At 50.0% G+C, this 21828-nt stretch overlaps 1 long non-coding RNA gene across 1 annotated transcript; it reads right to left on the bottom strand.

Annotated features, from left to right (window-relative positions):
* Positions 1-4481: 4481 nt before the first annotated feature.
* Positions 4482-17262, bottom strand: LOC142905945 (uncharacterized). The gene is made up of 3 exons (XR_012929973.1): positions 17039-17262; positions 15599-15993; positions 4482-5052 (listed from the first exon to the last, which is right to left on the bottom strand). It is a non-coding gene; the product is annotated as an uncharacterized LOC142905945 (long non-coding RNA).
* Positions 17263-21828: the final 4566 nt, after the last annotated feature.

Below are 21828 nucleotides of genomic sequence, written 5' to 3'. Positions count from 1 at the left end.
AGGACGAGGTGATGGGTGAGGACGAGGTGAGGAGAGCGAGGGGTTAGAGAAGGACGAGGTGAGGGTGAGGAGGATGAGCTGAGGGGTAAAGATGACGAGGCAAGGGGTGAGGACGAGGCGAGGACGAGGTGAGGGGTGAGGAGGACAAAGTGAGGGCGAGGTGAGGGGTGAGGAATACGACCTGAGGGATGAGAAGGACGAGGCGAGGGGTGAGGAGGAGGCGAGGGGTGAGAACGAGGGTTGAGGAGGACGAGGCGATTGGTGAGGAGGACGAGGTGATGGGTGAGGACGAGGTGAGGAGAGCGAGGGGTTAGAGAAGGACGAGGTGAGGGTGAGGAGGATGAGCTAAGGGGTAAAGATGACGAGGCAAGGGGTGAGGGATGAGGAGGACGAGGTGAGGGGTGAGGAATACGAGCTGAGGGATGAGAAGGACGAAGTGAGGGGTGAGGAGGACGAGGCGACCCGAGCTCGATTCCCGCTTACAGCCACCATCACCACTGCGTCCTGGATCTCGAGAGGTCGGTTCAGCCTTAAATTAGTATCTGGTACGATGTGTACACATCGCAACTCGGGAGAAAAAGGCAGCTGAGGGTGGTCCCGGCCACCCACACAGAACATGTGTGAAACCCAGAGATTATGCGTGAAACACGTGCAGATCATTAGAAAAACAGGCAAATATCTTGTGTGATATCAAATATGGATCATGCGTAAAACACATACCGATCATACGCAAAAAACACACTCAGGAAAACACACTCATATGCTGCTGTAGGATACGTTGGTTCAGCAGATGTACAGGGTGATGGATTACAATGTTAAGTTTTTTTTTTTAAATGGCGATGAAGAATATTGTCCATTCATTTGCAGTCCAGCCGTACACTCATTCATTCACGTGCTATCTTTTCGTCTATGCATCGGTCAATCCGCAAGTCAATTATGCAAGAGGACTCAGTCCCCCCCTGCCCCGCCCCCCTCTGCAAGTAGTAGCAGCTCCCTGCACCACCCAGCTAACCCCACACTGCATGCCGCGTTCTGCGCGATGCCTCAAGTTCAAGGTCGTGTGGGTAACACATTACCGTGGTGATTATTTGAACAAAATAGTGACGCGGTTCAATTTTCAAGTGCGACTTCGCGTTTAAAGTCAATGTTATAAAATATATATTTGATGGAAGCAGGTTCGTAAGTGCAGGTGTTTGTAAGTTGAGGACTGCCTATATATACACTTATTTTTCACACAGATGTGTATATGCGCACTGGGTTACTGAGCATCCTCTGTTTAGGGACTGTACCACATTACAATCCACCATCCCACCTCTAGTAAAAGTACCTACTACTACTAGAACATCTCCATCCCCTCCCTATTTTTGGTTGGGAAGCAATTATAATCGAACATTTTAAAGTAGCTTTTGGGTTAATTAATCCATATATCTGGGCTTTTATAGGTGTTATCTTGGGTTGTATGGATGGTGGTCACCCATTCAAGTACCATCAAAGTTCAACCCTGCTTTTCTTCCAAGATCTTATAATATTGGGTGCATTCCGGGTCATTTGGTCATAGGTGGTGTGGTGTATGGACATCTGTGAAAATGAGTTTCATAGCTTATCAGATTCCTTCATTTAAAATAAAGATACTGGTTCTGTATGTGTTTGTTGGATTTGTATGTTCTTTAACAACTGCACGCAGTCGTTAAATGCTTAGCCATGTCCTTCTGCTGCCGTTTGTCCGTGGCCCATGCAGCTCATCGAAAAGAATGAGCATCTGGGATCCCTGCAGGTGGGGATTTTGGGTTACCAGCGTGTGGTGGCAGAGCTGCACGCTGAGCTGGCGCCATGCCAAGAAAACCTGCAGAGCATTCACTCTCAGCTCCAGGATCTGCAAGTGCTGCACCAGCAGAGTGAGGCGAAGGTGAGCAAGTGCTGTTAGCGAGCACCTATGAAGTCCGGCATGGCACAAACGCACATATATACAGCAATACCATTATTTACGCCCTCCCGTTGTACGTACTTTCACTATTAACGTACTCAAGTCATTGATAGCCAATCGCATGTTATGTACTGTGGTACCTTGCCATGGCGTACTTGAGATTTACGAACTTTACTATAAAGACCCAAATAGTTTACGCTGGATGGCGACAGTAAGGCACCAGATGACGCCCAAGCGTTTGCATCTCTGACTACAGTAGTCACTTTCATGTGTACATGTGTAGTGACTAACTCAGAGACAGTAAGACTTTTAGGCGCTTCTTTTATTTAACGAGCACCATTGGGATAATACAGACACCCTACGTGGGTACACACTATTACCGTTGCTTGCCTATACAAAACACTAACCATCTAACACTGACAGCACTGAACGGAGACGGCGAACACCTATCTAGCAGCGTAATATCGAGTGAAGACGGCAGCGACGATGGCGACGAGACGACAGCGACGAGACGACAACGACGATGACGAGATGGTGACGACGACTATCTTATATATACGAACAGCACGACGAGGATCCCACTTCCAGCAACAGCCACAAGGTCCCTCACAGGGGCCCTTCTTATACTCTCAGCGTAGCCTCGCTCCGCCACGGCCACGCCCCTTCTCTGGAACCTACTAGCGGGTTCCCGATGGCCCCCCCTCTGTGACCTTTCCCCTAGATGTCCCCCTCTCGTGTCTATCGTGGCCTGCTGACGTGGGTACTACCATACACCGCAGTTACCCTTTTTTACCAGCAGCCAGCGCTATGTCACTACACATACTCTATCAATATTTTTTCCCCACATACCGGATTTATGGTGAATATTTTTCAAGTGTAAACTAATTTTACATGATAAACAACTAATAATACACACAGTATAATAGACAAATATATCAATAATATGGCAGTCCTCGACTTACGAACGCATTTAGTTCCTGAGGCCCATTCATAAGTCGGAACGGTTCGTAATTCGGAATACAATATTGTGCGATATTTAAATTCCCATATTGTCAGTGTTATCAAATGTGTTAAGGTTCAACAAAAGAGTCAAGCATTGTTAAACTCGTAAATAAGAAATCATGTACATTTGCATTAACACTAAAATTATAGTGTATCATAAGTAATACATAAAATGTAGTAAAAATATTTTTTTCATTTTCACTCACCGCTTTCAAATCACAAGCGTGCTCACCGCTACACTTGTAGCTTAATAGGCTGTTGGGGCACGTGCTGTTAGCGATAGCCTATGAAAGCCAGCACGGCATGCGAGGGGTTGTGTGCCAGCACCACACCCAGCTGCATTTGTGTCCCGAGTGGTGATGTTTATACAGCGCGCTAGGTGCTCATTTGAGGCCGAGTTGACCTACGGGAGGCCCAGGAATGGTTCAGATAATCGTCACTGGTGTTGGCCGTGACTTGGAATTGAACTTGGGTCGGTGGGTTTGTAGCGCAGCGCGTGAACTGCAACACTACCGCTCCCCACACAATCACTTTCACATATACGCACATGTGCGCGTGCACGAGGCTGACTCATGACATCTCGTGGAGGATCGCAGCACTGAACAAAATAGTTCTGTGGTTCAGTTTGGAAGTGCAAGTTCGCGTTTTAAAGTCAATGGTAACCAAAAATTAATACAGTTCATAGAAACAGATTCGGAAGTCGGGTATCCGTAAGTCGGGTCTCCGTAAGTATGGTGTTCCTAAGTCGAGGACTGTATGTATACACTTATTTTTCACACTGAAGGTTGTACAGAATGGATGCGCACTAGGTTACTGAGCATTCTCTGTTTAAGGACTGTACCACGTTACGATCCACCATCCCACCTCTAGTAGAAGTACCTACGACTACTAGACCATCTGCTCCCCTCTGCTACATGCATCTCCATCCCCTCCCTCTTTTTGGTTGGGAAGCGATCTTAATCTATTATTTTAATCCAGATTTTGGGTTAATTAATTCCTAAAAAATGTTTAACATAAAACTTTCGTGACTGCAGGAATTCATATTCTTGATTCTTTCGGTAAAGTCACGTACTTTTTTTAATAATATAAAAAAAACCCACGACGTTTCGATTGCAACACAAGCGGTCTTCATCATGCTTTTATAGGTGTTATCTTGGTTTGTATTGATGGTGGTTGCCCATCCAAGCACTTGAGGTTCAACCATGCTTTTCTTCCAAGATCTGAGATGATTGGATGCATTTCGGTTTATTTGGTCAAAGGTGGTGTATGGACATCTGTGTAAGAGCTTCGTAGCTCATTACATTACTCAATTATAAATGAAGATCCTGGTTGTGTGTGTCATTATACCTGTATGTTCTGCAATAACCTCACGCAGTCGTTAAAATGCTTTCCTGTGTCCCTCTGCCGCCATTTGCCCGTGGCCCACGCAGTTCATTGACAGGAATTGGCAACTGGAATCTCTGCAGGCAGAGATTCAGTGGTATCAGCGTGTAGTGGCAGAGCTGCACGCTGAGCTGGCACCCTACCGCGATAACGAGCAGAGTGAACACTCGGAGCAGCAGCGTCTGCAGAGCGAGGTGGAGGTGAGTGCACAGCACTCGCGCATCGCACACACACACACGTATATAATTTGCGTTTAACGTAAATAATAGATTCATGCACACACGATTCAGTGTATTATGATAATGATGAGCTGGTCTAACCATCACGTTAAGCCGTCATGGTCCCCGTTTGCAAATACAGATTATCTATCTATAGACAATTTCATTATTGCTGGACACAGTGATAACGATGAGAATGATTTAGCACCTTTCTGTACACCGGGGCATCTCAGAGCGCTTTACATCACATCTCATCTCAACACGTGTGAAAGGGCACCCCCAAAGACAGATGTCCCTGTGGGCACAAGGTGACTCAGCACCTGGTGTGCAATTGGCATTTGTCTGCCAAGTACTGAGTTGTGTGTAGTGTCTAATGGGTCAGTATGTCCACAGCTTGTCACGGTTGAGGAGGAAGAGTAGCCTCATGCAGAAGCTGCACGTGGCACGGCAGGCATGAAGGAAGCTGTGGAACAACTCGAGGAGCTGCTTGGCCTCGTCTGGCAACCCTGGTCAGCTGGTTCAGAACTGGAGGAGGAGAAACAGCTGTTGTGAATCCCTGCAACAGCCGTCCCTGTGAGCTGCCCCTCACTACAGAGAGCTCCATGGAGAGCATGGCGATGATCACACCCACTCACCCACCCACCCAATCACCCACCGACCCACTCACCCTGTAACTCACTTACTCACCCTCATAACTTACCCAATCATTTACCCAGTCATCCACCCATCCACTCAATGACCCACTCACTCATCCACCCATCCACTCACTAACTCACTCACCAACCCACTCATCCACCAACCCCACACCCACTCACCCACTTATTAACACAGGCATTCATTCACTAACTCAACCACTAACTCACCCACCCACCAACTCACCCACAAACTCACTAACCAACCCAACCACCCACTCATTCACTTAACAAACCACCTACTCACTCAAGAACCAACCCACTCACCACCCACTCACCTACTACCAACGCAACCTCTCACTCACTCACCCACCCATTCACTCACTGACGTATCCACTCAATAACTCACTCATCCCAACCACTCCTTCACGCACCCACCAACCGATTAACCACCCACTCACTCACCCACTCACCCTCTCACTTGCCAACACACTCACCCAATCAATCACCCACCCATCCACTCACTCACTAACCTACCCACGCACCGTTTCACCCACTCACTCACCCATCAACTCACTCAACAACCCATCCACTCACTCAAAAACCCACCCATGAACTCAACCATCCACCGAGCCACCAGCACAGACTCACCCAGTCACCGACTCCATCACCCACAGACTAACAGACAAATTAACTCAAACACCCACTAACTCACCCACTGAATCACCAATCCACTCAACCACTCACTCAATCTCTAACCCATCCACTCACTCGTGCACTCACCCACCCACTCACCAATCCACTCACTAACTCACCCACTCACTCATTCATTCACCCCACTCAATCAACAACCCATCCACTCTGTCTCACTATTGCATCTTCACTATCGCATCCACTAAGTCGCCTGTCACTAACGAACCCACGCACGTAGTCACCCAGTGAACAACCCACCCACTCACCCATTACCCAGGCTACCACTCCACTACTCCCCCACCCACCTAGTCACTCCTGACCCACCCACAAACCCACTCACCTACCCGCCAACCCACTCACCTACCCGCCAACCCACTCACCTACCCGCCAACCCGCTCACCTACCCCCCAACCCACTCACCTACCCCCCAACCCACTCCCTGCCAACCCACTAACCCACCCGCCAACCCCCTCACCCACCCGCCAACCCACTCCCCTTCCCGCCAACCCACTAACCCATCCACAAACCCACTCACACACCCACCAACCAATTCACCCACCCAATAACCCACCCAACTACTCACTCACATACCCACCCACTCATTCAGCCACACTCACGCATAAACTCACCGACTCAACCTCCCACACTCACCCACCCATCCATTCTGCCAGTGGGGGGGGAGGGGGGGGGGTGTGATGGCACGTGGCCCCCCCAATGATCCGACCAAAATCCCTAATTTCGATCGGATCATTGGGGTTTATTAGTAATAAATCGGCATTTTGCGACCCCTACTGCCACTGTGTAGCATATTATTACGTGCCAGGAACTCTATGAGATGATAGGATAATAGTCTGAGTCCATAATTGGCAATAAGTAACGGCAAAGCAGTTATAAGTGACTCACAGAATTGTGCGAAGTTGCGCATAGTACACAACTTCCCTCAAGGCATTCACCTTTAGTGAGCGCGATGCCGATCACACAACACGTTCGAATCCGACCCTCGATCGATGGCTGCGCCATCGCTGGACACGCGTCGAATAAAAAGCAAGGGACAAGTTCTTACTTACTAACAACTCCTATGATTTTTCATTGCTGGAGGGGTTTCCCCCCTACCTGAAAATCCTGGCTCTGCCATTGCACCCGCCCAATCACAAACCCATCCTGTCATCCAACCACACCCACAAATCACTCACTCATTCACTCACCCCTCCGCTCACCCACTCAATCTCTAACCCACCCACTAGCTTACCCACTTACTCAATCTCTAACCTGCCCGCCCACCCACAAACTCACCCATCCTGACGCACTCATCAAGCAACCCACTCAATCTTGTACCCACGAGCTCACTCACCCACCCACCCACTCACCCACCCACACACTTATGCACAGACTCACTCACCCACCCACTCACTCACCCACCCACTCATTCAGTTACACACCAACACATTAACTCATCCACTCAACATACCACACTCACACACTCATTCAACAATCCATCCATCCTCTCATTCAGCCACTGACTCACCCATTCACTCACACCCTCAACCTCCCACACTCATCCACTCACCCACCCTCCCACTAAGTCAACCACATACACCTACTCACCACCCACTCACCCATTACCCATGCAACAACTCACCCGCTTGCCCACCCACTCACTCATCCACCCATCCACTCACTCACTCGGTCAACCACCCATTCACTCACCCAGCCATTCCATCCATTCACTAACCCACGAACTGACCGACCCCTTCACTCACCAAACCCCTCACTCACCCAAACCCTCACTCATCCACACACTCACCCACTCAACCCCCCACATTCACCCACCCACTCACCAACCCACCCTCTCATCCAGCTATTCAATTACCCATCCCCACTCACTCCTTCAACATTGCACACTCATCCAATCACCCACCCACTAACTCAAACACCCTCACACTTACCAATGCACTCACCCACTCACTCACTCATCCATCCACTCAATCACCCACGCACCACATCACTGACCCAACCCATCAACTCATGAACCCACCCATTATTCAGAAACTCACCCAGGCACTGACCTACTCACCCACGACGCACTACACACGTAACTACTCACCCATTCTCCCACCAACTGACTCAATTTCTCACCCACCCACCCGCTTGACTCACTTACTCAATCACTCTCCCACTCACTCACCCAGTCATCCACCCATCCAGTCACTCACTCAGCCACACAACTCACTCACTTAATGACTCACCCACCCACTAGCGCTCCTACTAACTCATTCACCCACCCCTCACTCACCTAACCACTCACTCCCTTCAAGCTCCCACACTGCTCGCATTAGCCACCGACTTAATCAACCACAAATATCCACACACTCACCCGTCCACTCACCCACTCAATCACACAACCACCCACTCCGTCACACAACCACCCACTCAATCTCTAACCCACCCACTCACTCACCAACCCCCACACCCACCTACTCATCCACCCACGTATTAACAGGCATTCGTTCACTCTCTCACCCACGAACTCACCTTCTCACCCACCCACAAAGTCACGAACCAACCCAACCACCCACTCACTCACTCAACATCCCATCCACTCACTCAACAATCCACTCACTCAAATACCTACCCACGCACTCACAAACTCACCGTATCATCCAACCACTAACTCACCCATCCCCTCACCCACTCATGCACTAACTCACTATCGCATCCACTAACTCTCCTGCCACGAACTCATCCACCCACATACTCACCCAGTCACTCACCCACTACTGAGGCTACAACTCCACTACACCCACTCACTCACTCGCCCACCCACCAACCCACTCACCTATTCGCCAACCCACTCACCTACCCGCCAACCCACTCATCTACCCGCCAACCCACTCACTTATCCGTCAACCCACTCACCTATCCGCCAACCCACTCACCTACCCGGCAACCCACTCATCTACCTGCCAACCCACTCACCTACCAGCCAAACCACTCACCTACCAGCCAACCCACTCACCTACCAGCAAACCCACTCACCTACCCGCCAACCCACTCAGCAACCACTCGCGCATAAACTCACTCACTGAACCTCCCACATTCACCCACCCACTAACCAACCCACCCTCTCATCCAACCATTGAATCACCCATCGACTCATCCCTTCAACCTCGCACAGTCATCCAATCACCCACCCACTAACTCAAACACCCATTCACTCACCCATCCCTCCACTCACCTACTCAATCACATAACCACCAACTCAATCTCTAACCCAAACACTCACCAACTCACCCATCTTCTTATTCACTCAATCTTGTACCCATTAACTCTAATCACTCACCCACATTCCCATTCACTAACTCACTCACCAACACTCACACACCAACTCAGCCAGCCACGACCCACTACCCACGTAACCACTCACCCACCCAAGCATTAAATCACCCATCCACTCACCTTTTCAACCTCCCACTCATCCAATCACCCACCCACTAACTCAAACACAAACATCCATTCACTCACCCACCCACCTGCTCACTCACCCACGCACCAAACCACCCATGCACCAAACCACCCACCCACCCAATCACTCACCCACACACCTTTTCACCCAGCCACCCTCTCAAACCCGTACCCACTAACACACCCACTGACCTACCCTCACCCACCCACTCATGAACTCACCCATCCAATTATTAACCCACCCACTAACCCACTAACTCACCCACTAATTCACCAACCCGACCACTCACCAACACGGCCTAAATATAAATTATGTTTGTTTTACCAGGCAAGGCCCACTGAGATATATGGATTGTTTTCAGAAGCAACTTCGCCACAAATGATAGCTCAACAGAGTGGCTTATCACGTATACATTTATAGCAGCCAACTCCTCTAAATGCATGTTTCTAAATGTGGAATCGAACCCACAACATCCTGTATACCCGGCGAGGTAGTTAACATCTTGCCACCATGACACTCCATTCTCTGACTCTCCCACCCACGAAACCACACACTCAAACACCGACCCACTAACTCAACCATCCATTAATTCAACCACCGAGCCTTGCACACACTCACTCACCCAGCCACGCACTCGCCAAGCCACGCACTCAATCTCTAATCCACACTCACTCACCAAGCCTCTCACCTACTACCCATCGAACGTCGCACCCACTCATCCACGCACCCACCCACAAAACCGCCCATCTACACACCAAATAAAAATGTAGCTTTTTTTTTACTTTACTAGGTAAGGCCCATGCTATATACATCTTTTTCAGAAACAAGCAGAGTACAAATGATTGCTCAATGGAATGGCTTTTCACATAGAACGTTATAGCAGTCAAAGTCTATAAATGCATGTTTCTAAATGTGGAGGGGCAACCTGGAGTACCCAGAGAAAATTCCATGCAACCACGGGGGAGAACGTGCAAACTCTAGATATACAGGCGAGGTTCATAAAATTTTGCTACCTTGACATTCCACTCTTTAACTCAACCACCCACTCAAACACCCACCCACCCACACACAAACCACTTGTAGAGTAAAATGGGGACGTGACGTCATGTGTGCCGTCTAGTGCGATGACGTCACGGAACGTGGCATCATGCGCGCTGGGCGGCTCGATGACGTCATGTCTCCTCTAGTATTTAAGGGGGACCCCGTGACGAAAGCGGGATCACTGTGGGAACGGGTAGAGTGAGAAGGGTGGAGAGGGAACCAGGGGTAGAGAGGGATCGACGAAGAGTCAGGAGTGAAGCCGGTGGTAGCCGTAGGAGGTGCTGCTCTTCCCGGTCGGTGGGGTTGGCAAGTTCCCCCATCCGACTCGAGGGAGAGAGACCGGAGCTAGCCGGGCTGGACCAGGACTTAGTGTAGGACCCCTAACCCCTGGGAAGTTGTCACACCCTTTGTGTTATTGTAATATACTTAATAAACCTTTGGCGAAAGCCCTTACCCTCAAGCCGTCTCCGAGTCGTCGTCGGGAACTCAACACACTAACCAAATCAATCTCTAACTGACTGACTCACCCACACACCCACAAACTAATTCACCAACCCACTTACCAGCCCACCCACTCCCTAACTCAACAACCCACTCACTCAACAATCCACTCACCCACCAGGTCACCTATTCACTCCCTCACACACCCACCCATCCACCAACTCAATGTCTAACTCACACACTCACCCACCCAACCAATCACAAACTCACCCAGCCACTCACCCTGCCACAAAATCAATCTCTAACCCACGCACTCAACATTCCACCTACTCACTAATCCAAACTGACTAAATTCAACTATTTTTTAAGTTACCAGGTAAGACCCACAGAGCTATATAAAATATTTTTCCAAAGTAACCTGGCCACAAATGAGAGCTTCACTAAGTGGCCTATCACACAGTAATGTATAGCAGCCAAATCCGATAAATGAATGTTTCTAAATGTGGAGTCGAAATCCACGTGACCATAGAGCACATGCAAACCCCAAATATACAAGCATCAGGGTTGGGATGGAACCTACGAACTCCAAAATACCAGGCGACGTAGCTAACATCTCGCCACAGTGGCGTACAATTCTCGAACTCACCCACTCAACTACTAAAGCCACCCACCAACCCACTCACAAACCCACTCACCCTGCCATGCACTCAATTTCTAATCAACGCACTCACGCACACACCCACTCACTCACTCAACCACTCATCCACGCACCAACCTACACATGCACTCACTAACTCACTCACCCACCCACCCAACCTACCCACCCACTCACCCCACCCACTCACTCAGTGACCAACTCACGATCCAACCCACCCACTCACACTGTGACTCACTCAATCTCCCAACAACTCACCCAGCCCCTCACCTACTTACTTAACCACCCATTCACTCACCGACCAACGCACTCACCGCCCACTCACCCAACTGTAAACTATAATTTAACTATTTTAATTTTACCAGGAAAGGCCCACGGAGCTATATAGATTTTTTTCATAAGCGACGCGGCCACAAATGACTGCTCAAATAAGTCAGTGAGTGCGTGTGTAGGTGGGTGCGTGGATGAGTGGTTGAGCGAGTGAGTGGGTGTGTGCATGAGTGCGTTGATTAAAAATTGAGTGCATGGTAGGGTGAGCGGGTTTGTGAGTGGGTTGGTGGGTGGCTTTAGTAGTTGAGTGGGTGAGTTCCAGAACAGCCAAAACCTCGAAATGCATGTTTCTAAATATGGAGAGAAAACCCGGAGGACTCGGAGAAAAATCCATGCAACCACAAGAACATGCACACTCCAAATATACAGGCGTCATAATCGAGATCGAACCCACAACCTCCTGTACAAAAGGCGAGGTAGTTAATATGTCACCACCATGGCGCTCCACTTTCTTGACTCAGTCACCCACTCACCCACCCATTCAGCCACCTACCCACTCAGAAACACCCACCCACTCAAAAACCCGCACGTTGCCACCAACTCAACCACTTACCGACACATCCACTTACACACCCACCCATCCACCCACTCAATCTCTAACTCGCACACTCACCAGTCCACCCGCTCACGCAGCTACTTACCTACTCACCCACTCACCCTGCCACCCACTCACCCTGCCGCCCACTCAACCTCTAACCGACCTACCGACCCAACCAGCCACCCACCCCCTAAACTAAACTACTTTTTATTTCACCAGGTACGGCTCATTGAGCTATATAGACCCTTTTCAGAATCGGCCTGGCTACAAATGATAGATAAACTAAGTGGCTTATCACATACATTTATTGCAGCCAAATCCTCAAAAGGCATGTTGATTCTAAATGCAGCGGAAAGGACCCGGAGCAAAATCCACATGACCAGGGGGAGAACATGCAAACTCCAAATATACAGGTGGCAGGATCGCAATCGAATCCACAACCTCATGTATACTAGGCGAGGTAGTGAACATTTCACCACCGTAGCGCCCCACTCTTTGACTCACCCAATCACTCACAAGCTCACTTACCCACTCAACCTCCCACATTAACTTACCCACCCAGCAGTCACTCACCCATTCACTCACTCACCTACTTTCTGACCCCATTCAGTCAACAACTCACCGACCCACCCAACCACTCACTTAGTTAACCACTTGCTCACCCACCCACTCACCCTATGACCCACTTAATCTCTAAATCACTCACTCACTAAACTACACACTCACCCACCAACATACTAACTCAAACACTCACCAACGAACTCACTCACCCAACCACGAACTGACCCACTCACTCACCCACAAACTCGCGAACCAAAAACACACATACCCAACCCATCACTCACCCAACCCCTCACTCACCGACTTACTCAATCATCCATCCAGACACTCACCCACTGACCGACCCACCAACTCATTAACTCACCCAGGACTCACTCACTCTGCCACCCATTCAATTTCTAACCCACCCACACACCTACTCCCTCAGCCACTCACCTCTTCACACACTCACCCACTACCCACGTAATTATTCACCCACCCACTAACTCAACCACCCACTAACGCAACCACTGACCCACTCAAACTCATCCACTCAAAAAGCCACCCACTAAAATATCTAAACCACACTCATGCAACCACCCACCCACTCACCCTCACACTTACCAATGCACTTTCCCACTCACTCACCCATCAACTCACTAACCCACCCATTAATTCAGGAACTCACCGAGCCACTGACCTACTCACCCAAGACGCACTACCCACGGAACCACCCACCCACCAACTGACTCAATTTCTCACCCACTCACTCACCCACCCACTAGTGCTCCCACTAACTAATTCATTCATCTACTCACTCACCCACCCCTCACTCACCTAACCATTCACTGCTTCAAGCTCCCATACTGACCAAATCACCCACCGACTAAATCACCCACAAATATCCACTCACTCACCACCCACTCACCCACTACTCACACAACCACTCACCAACTCATTCACTTGCTCACCCACGCATTCACTCACCCCACTCACTCACCAACCATCCACTCACTCACCCACTCACTGAACCACCCCTTCACTTACCCACCCCCTCCATACTTAACCGCAATAACTCACCCACTCAACCTCTCACATCCATCCACTCACTCACCAACCCAACCTTCCACGGTCATCCAATCTCGTACTCACTAACTCAATCACTCACCAACGCACTCACCGTCTCACTCATCCATTCCCTCATCCATCCACTCACTCACCCATTCACCAAATCAATCACGCACAAATTAACTCACCAATTCAACCAGCCACTGAGCTACTCACCCACGAGCCACGTAACCACTCACCCACCCTCCCTCCCACTGAATCTCTAACCTACCCACTCACACATCAACTAACCCACCCATCATCATCTCACTAACCCACCCATCATCTCACCCACTCACCCAGCCACCCACTCAATCTCGCACCCACCAATTCAATCACTCACCCCCCATCCAAGCATTCAATCACCCATTCACTCACCATTTAAATCTCCCACTCATCAAATTACCCTCCCACTCATCCAATCACCCACCCACTCATCCAATCACCCACCCACTAACTCAAACATAAACATCTATTAACTCACCCAATCCTCCGCTCACCTACTCAATCACATAACCACCAACTCAATATCTAACTCAAACACTCACCAACGAACTCTCAACCTCCCACACTCATGCACTCACCCACCTAACCAGTAACTCAACCACACAAATTCACTAATTCACCCCTTTGCTCAGCCAATCAATCACACAACCACCCACTCAATCTATAACCCATCCACTCACTCAACGACCCATCTTCTCACCCACTCAGCCAACCACCCACTCAACCACACACTAACTGATCAATCCACTCATTCACCCACCCACCAACTCACCCAACCCCTCACTCATGCAACCCCTCACCTCCACCCACCCAACCTCCCACTCTCACCCTACTACTCAATCACCCACTCAATTTACAAACTCAATCACCGACTCCATCACCCATCCACCCATACTGACCCACCCCCTAACTCACCCGCACACCCACTCACCCACCCAATAATTCACCCACTCAACTCACCCACCCCTTCACTCATTCACACACCCACTTAACTTCCCACGCTCACCCACCCATACAACCATTAAATTACACATCCACTCACCCCCTCAACCTCCCACAATCATCCACTCACCCACCCACTAACTCATCCACACACACACTCACTAAACCATAAACACTCATTCACCTACCCCTCTGTTCAGCCATTCAATCACACGATGATTGATTAAATCACTAACCCGCCCACTCGCTCCCCCACTCACTCCCTCACCCACTTATGCACTCCCCAACCCACTCATCCTCTCACTTACCCACCAATGCACGCACTCACTGACTCACCGAGCCATTTACACAATTAACAATGCACTTACCAAATCACCCACGCATCCACTCACCCACTCAAACTCCCCCACCCACTCACCATCCGTCTCACTCACCCACTCGACCCCCCTCACTCACCCACTCGACCTCCCACACTCACCCACCTACTCACCAACCCACTCTCTCATCCAACCATTCATTCACCCCCTCAACCTCCCACATTCACCCACTCGGCCACCTACCAACTAACTCAACCACATACACCCGCTCACTCAACATTACCCACTCACCCTCTACCCACGCAATCAATCAATGCCTCCTTCACTCACCCAACCTGTCGCTCACCCAACCCCTCAGCCACCTACCTCCGTCTCAAGCCTCGTGCAGTCCAAGCTCCAGGAGGGCCTCTTCCTCCTCGAACCCGCCGAGGTTGGGTACCGTGTACGTGCCCTCGTGGCCACGCACGCTCACGCGCACACGGGGTCGCGCGTTTGTTCTCGCCACGCGAACCTCGGCCGTTATCTCCCACCCGAGTCCCCGTCCACTGGGGCCCCATTAGGGTCCCCGTCGGGGGGAACAATGAGGTGTCCATCCGCTGTGTCTCCTCCCCTCTCGACCCCGCTAGGACCCCCTGCGCCGCTCACGATATCCCCCCAGGAGGACCCTGTCCCTCCTGTTTCCATCTCGCGGGGTCGCCTCTCCGCACTCCCGCGCTTCAGCAGGCTCAGTGCTTGCACCACCATGCGGCGATCCTCTAAACCTGCGGAGGTGGACGAGGGTGGGGGGGATCATCATCGTCAGCAGCAAATGCAGCATCATTATTATTATAAGCAGCTACAGCAAGTCGCAGCATCATAATCATCATCTGAATTACCACCACCAGCAGGAGCACTATCATCACCATCTTCAACTTGCCAAGCCATCATCATTACATCATCACCAGATTAATAGATCTCTACCATCACCATGCGTAAAGACATTAGCATTATATTCACTATCTCCTGCATATGCTAATCTCAACATAATTATCGTTAACATTATAACCAACATCATATCGATCAACGCACCGGTGTAAATTGTTCTAGTTGTATTCAATACAAATCAGTTAATATTTGCATCACTCGAACGTGCCACACCACTGCTCCACTCCCCACTGCCCTTCTCCATCCTCCCCCTTGCTCCTTGGCCCCTTACCATCTGCCAACTGCCCCCTTGCTGCCCGGGCTCGTGGGTACCCCCAGAGGATTTGTATTCAGCTGTAATATCGAGGCTAGAATACATTTCCGCGTGATAAGCCACTTAGTTGAGTTATCATTTGTGATAGCCAGGTCGCTTCAGAGAAACATCTATGTAGCTCAGTGAGCTTTACCGGGTAAAATACAAAATTGTTTAGTCTTTTTGTCTGATGGTAAGGTACCACGCAAACCACCACCATCATGACTGCTATCAGGCTCCGTAGAGCAGGGTGCGTGTTTGTTGTCATCGTCTACAAGAGCTACACGTGGCAAACCGGGGGTGCTGTCGCATGGCTCGGCGATTGCGCATTTGCAGAATTAATCTGGCAAGGGTCACATGATCAGAAAAGGGGCAGTCCAGCAACATGAACCCTTGCACTGTGCCGCTCCCCACACCTGAAACCAACCAGCGTGGTGAAGTATGGTCAAATACACCGCAACGATCCGCTAGGTTGTGGCGGTCCCCATACAGCAGCGGAATCGTGAAAGGGCCATAGCGTGGTCGCACATCCATCGTCCCACGTGATACCACCTGCGGGGCACGCCTCGCAACGCTCAGGTGAGCGTTACCTGCACTCGCTTCCTGCCGGATAGCTTCAACCACCTGCCAGCCATCGTATCCCGAGGGGAGGTCGGGTCGCTTCATTTGCTCGTCGCTCCACAATTGGAAGTTCCTGGCAAAGGTGCGCGAGGTGGATGAGCTGGAGTCCTGTCTGTGAGCGTGTGGGTTTAGCACGCTGCGCTACAATGAATCCGGCGACCCGAGCTCGATTCCCGCTTACAGCCACCATCACCAGTACGTCCTGGATCTCGAGAGGTCGGTTCAGCCTTAAATTAGTATCTGGTACGATGTGTACACATCGCAACTCGGGAGAAAAAGGCAGCTGAGGGTGGTCCCAGCCACCCACACAGAACATGTGTGAAACCCAGAGATTATGCGTGAAAAACGTGCAGATCATTAGAAAAACAGGCAAATATCTTGCGTGATATCAAAATGGATCATGCGTAAAACACATACCGATCATACGCAAGAAACACACACTCAGGCAATGTATGAAAACACACTCATATGCTGCTGTAGGATACGTTGGTTCAGCAGATGTACAGGGTGATGGATTACAATGTTAAGTTTTTTTAAAATGGCGATGAAGAATATTGTCCATTCATTTGCAGTCCAGCCGTACACTCATTCATTCACGTGCTATCTTTTCGTCTATGCATCGGTCAATCCGCAAGTCAATTATGCAAGAGGACTCAGTCCCCCCCTGCCCCGCCCCCCTCTGCAAGTAGTAGCAGCTCCCTGCACCACCCAGCTAACCCCACACTGCATGCCGCGTTCTGCGCGATGCCTCAAGTTCAAGGTCGTGTGGGTAACACATTACCGTGGTGATTATTTGAAATGTAACTTTTTATTTTACCAGGTAAGTGAGCCATATAGCTCTTTTTAAGAAGCGATCTGGTCACAAATGTTAGTTTTAACGGAGTGGCTCATCTTGTGGAAATTTATAGCAGTAAAATACTCTAAACCAGGGGTCTCAAACTCGCGGCCAGAAGGCCAATTGTGGCCCGCGGAACGATATTTTGTGGCCCACTATTTGCCATCAATTATTTATTTATTTTTTATTTATTGTATTTTTTTACCATAGCTCAGGCTCGTGACAGCTTCCGGTGTTTGTTGACAAGTTAGCCAACGCGAATTAGCAACGTTAGTCACTTGGTTGAAACGTGATTCCGGAGTGACACCAAGTGGAAGGAAAATATATCCTGTCACCCTGTGCAAGGTACAGAGGACTTAGGAAGTGGGCGGACTCAACAAGTGTAATCAGTGACCTAATAAAGACAACAGAGTGTTGCAATAGGAAAGGTAAAATAATTACATGGATAGCAAATAGCATGAGATGGGTGGCAAGAACAGAAGCCAAATGTTGGTTAGAACCTGAATATTATAAAGAAGTTATAGATTATTATTACAAGAGAAACAAAGAAAAGGAAAAAGGACAGATATGTGCAATCGCAAAAGAAAATAATTTACCAAGAACAATTTAATCAAAAAGAGCAAGAAATTAAAAGATATAAAACATGAGACAATGCACTTGATGTTAAGAATTAAGACAGGTGGAGTAACATGGACACCAGAGTTAGCTCAATGGCATCCAGAGAGATTCGTTAGAGCAGAAAGATATGTAGGATGTGAACAAAAAGAAAATCTAGATCACTTTATTTATGAATGTGAAAGGTATAAACACCTGAGAGAGAACACGATTGATGAATTAAATAATGATAAGAAAAACGAAGTGCTCAAAAAAAGCATGAACAATGATAAAGTTTTCAAATACCTCTCAGAATATATAGAAAGGGCATACTAAATAAGATCCCAAATACTCAGGTATTGGGATAAAAACATGTAAATATATCACCCCCACCTTCCCTGAGCTTTCCAGGATGTTCAAGCGGACCATGTGCCTTTTTGGGAGCACATATCTGTGTGAAAAAGCTATTTTGCACCATGAACTTTAATAAGTCAAAGTACTGGTCCAAACTTACTGATGAGCATTTCAAGCCATACTGAGGGTCTCAATTGCTTCCTCCCTCAAGCCAAATGTGGCTCAGCTGTGTAAGAAGAGGAAGCGCTGCCAGGTCTCTGGAAGCATGGAGTAGGTAAGAGAAGCCTATGTTCTGAAGAACCGTTCATGTTCTGAACTGTTATTAATAAAGATTGAGAAGATTGGATTACTTGCACTTTTTTGTAATACTTGATGCGGCCCAGCCTCACCCAGACTTTACCTCCAGCGGCCCCCAGGTAAGTTGAGTTTGAGACTCCTGCTCTGAACGCATGTTTCTAAATATGGAGGGAAAAACTGGAAGACCTGGAGAACAATCCACGCGACCACGGGAGAGAGAGAGAGACATGCAAACTCCAAATATACAGGCGTCAGGGTCCGGATCGAACTCACGACCAATTGCATACCAGGTGAAGGAGTTAACATCCCACCACCGCGGCACCCTTATGTACCAGGTTACACAGTCACGGACTCAAATGAAGACACAGTCCCTTCATTTAACAGTCTGTTCGATAAATAAGTTCTGTTAGCGAGCACCTATTAAGGCTAGCATGCCACACGAGGGGGTGGGTGGTCAGTTTTACCCAGGATAGCCCTACTGGCTCTTTTCAGGAGGGTTCTACCACATTTCCCAGCAATGATTACTAGGCACAGTATATTCCAACTGGGTAATTTGCGGGCAATTGTATTTAATTCGGTTAATCTGGTCCATGACGCTGGGATCTTCAACGTCCACTGAAGCAGACGGCACATGGTGCCTTTGCGGTGAACACGCCTGTAGCATTAAACAGGGCGGCCGCTGGATTCAAACCGCGAACATCTACGACAAGCGGCACACGTACAACTGCTACAGACACACGCCGAGTGTGTAATCACTCAATATGTGAGTGATTACACGCAATATTGTTGTGTGATTAAACACAACGTTGTTGTGTGTGTAATCACACACAAAAATATTGATGAGACGCAACGACGTTGTGTTGAGTGTAATCACAAACAACAACGTTGTGTTGAGTGTAATCACTCAAAACGACATTGTGTTGAGTGTAATCACTCACAACGACGTTGTGTTGAGTGTAATTACACACAACGTCGTTGTGTTTAGTGTAATCACTAACAACGACGTTGTGTTTAGTGTAATCACTAACAACGACGTTGTGTTTAGTGTAATCACTAACAACGACGTTGTGTTGAGTGTAATCACTTACAACAACAACGTTGTGTTGAGTGTAATTACAGGCAACAATGTTGATGACACACAGCGTCCAACAGAGGGCGTCGTAGTCGTGCCATGGGGAGGCGGCGAGTGATGAACGCCACTGCGGCGCCGCAAAGAGATCAGAGCCGTGATATTTATTTGTACACTGGAGGAGGAATCCGATGAGCTACGAAGTTCTTTATCACAAACGTCCAGCGTCTTGGCCGTCACGACAGAACGAGGCCGATAAACGTGGAGGTATAAATGAGGGTGATGCTAAGTCGGTGTGACGTGCCCTAAGTGAGGTTGCCATGGGCGTGTGTGTTGGCCGTGTCAGGAGCGGGTGAGGAGGACGAGGCAAGGGGTGAGGAGGACGAGGTGAAGGGTAAGAAGAACGAGGTCAGGAGGTGAGGGGTGAGGACGAGATGAGGTGTGAGGAGGACGAGATGAGGTGTGAGGAGGACGAGGAGAGGGGTGAGGAGAACGAGTGAAGAGAACGAGGGGTGAGGAGGACGAGGGGTGAGGAGGACGAGGGGTGAGGAGGACGAGGGGTGAGGAGGACGAGGGGTGAGGAGGACAGGAGTGAGGAGGACAGGAGTGAGGAGGACGAGAGTGAGGAGGACGACGGGTGAGGAGAGTGAAGGGTGAGGAGTAAGAATAACGAGCTGTGGGGGTGAGGACGAGGTGAGGGGTGAGAACGAGGTGAGGGTTGAGGACAAGTGAGGTGGACGAGGTGAGGGGTGAGAATGAGGTGAGGGGTCAAGAGGGCGAGGTGAGGGGTCAAGCGGACGACGTGAGGGGTAAGGAGGACGAGGTGAGGGGTGAGGAGGATGAGGAGCGGGGTGCGGTGGACGAGCGAGGGGTGAGGAGGACGAGGGGCGAGGAGGACGGGGGGTGAGAAGTAAGAAGAACGAGGTGTGGGGGTGAGGAGGACAAGGGGTGAGGAGGACGAGGTGAGGGCTGAGGAGAGCGAGGCGTGAGGAAAGCGAGGGGTGAGGAGAGCGAGGGGTGAGGACAGCGAGGGGTGAGGAGGACGAGGGGTGAGGAGGTGAGGAGCAGGGTACGGTGGACGAGCGAGGGGTGAAAACGGGGGGTGAGAATAAAAACGAGGTGTGGGGGTGAGGACGAGGGTTGAGGAGAGCGAGGGGTGAGGAGGACGAGGGGTGAGGAGAGCGAGGGGTAAGGAGAGCGAGGGGTGAGGAGAGCGAGGGGTGAGGAGGACGAGGGGTGAGGAGGACGAGGGGTGAGGAGGACGAGGGGTGAGGAGGACGAGGGGTGAGGAGGACGAGGGGTGAGGAGGACGAGGGGTGAGGAGGACGAGGGGTGAGGAGGACGAGGGGTGAGGAGGACGAGGGGTGAGGAGGACGAGGGGTGAGGAGGACGAGGGGTGAGGAGAGTGAGGGGTGAGGAGTAAGAAGAACGAGCTGTGGGGGTGAGGACGAGGTGAGGGGTGAGAACGAGGTGAGGGTTGAGAACAAGTGAGGTGGACGAGGTGAGGGGTGAGAATGAGGTGAGGGGTCAAGAGGGCGAGGTGAGGGGTCAAGCGGACGACGTGAGGGGTAAGGAGGACGAGGTGAGGGGTGAGGAGGATGAGGAGCGGG

Source organism: Petromyzon marinus, chromosome 59, assembly GCF_048934315.1.
Source record: "Petromyzon marinus isolate PM22_M1 ecotype Great Lakes invasive population chromosome 59, UKy_Petmar_22M1.pri1.0, whole genome shotgun sequence".
Lineage (NCBI taxonomy): Eukaryota > Metazoa > Chordata > Hyperoartia > Petromyzontiformes > Petromyzontidae > Petromyzon > Petromyzon marinus.
This window is presented reverse-complemented; position numbering and strand designations above follow the sequence as displayed.